Source organism: Chrysochloris asiatica, unplaced genomic scaffold (assembly GCF_000296735.1).
Source record: "Chrysochloris asiatica unplaced genomic scaffold, ChrAsi1.0 scaffold00098, whole genome shotgun sequence".
Taxonomy (NCBI): Eukaryota; Metazoa; Chordata; class Mammalia; order Afrosoricida; family Chrysochloridae; genus Chrysochloris; species Chrysochloris asiatica.
In genome coordinates this window covers 2,768,430-2,769,116 of record NW_006408616.1, presented here as the reverse complement: position 1 = coordinate 2,769,116, position 687 = coordinate 2,768,430, and positions in this window count along the sequence as shown.

Here is a 687-nt window from a genome sequence, read left to right as displayed (position 1 = left end):
AAACTGACTGAATAGATAGGTTGGGAAGCTAAGAAACTTTCAACTTAATGGTATTTTCAGAGCAATACAATCCTGTCTCCCTGTCTCATTTCACTTTTCTTTTGCTGAACTCTCCCCATCCTTTTTTTTTTTTTTTTTTTTTAATAATCCAACGAATAAATAATCATTAAGGGTCTATGCTTCCAGATATTGTACCATGTAGTTTGGACAGTAATGTAGCACATTTATGGGACTTACACTCCAAAAGAGGAGTCAGAAATTAAACAAACAAATAATAATAGAATGTAAATTTAGAAATTATACGTGCTATGAAGGGAGAAAAAAGAGGATGGGAAAGAGATCTTCAGGCACACCTACTTCAGATAAACTGGTCATCAAAACTTCTCTGAAGAAGTGATGTTAAAATTAAAACACAAAGGATCAACAGGAACCAGTTGGACAAAGCGGTAAAGAAAAAGGACAGAAAAAACAGACGTACAAAAACTGGATATACTGGTAAGTGTAGGAAACTTAATGACAGAAACATTTTTTTCCCTTATCTTCCTATTGCCTGGAGTGTGATTAAGATAGCTGGAGCAATAACAGTTATATCATTGTTGTTGTTGTTTGCCGTGGAGTCGGTTCCGACTCTTAGCGACCCTACACAGGGTTTCCAAGGCTGTAAATCCTTATGGGAGCAGACTGCCT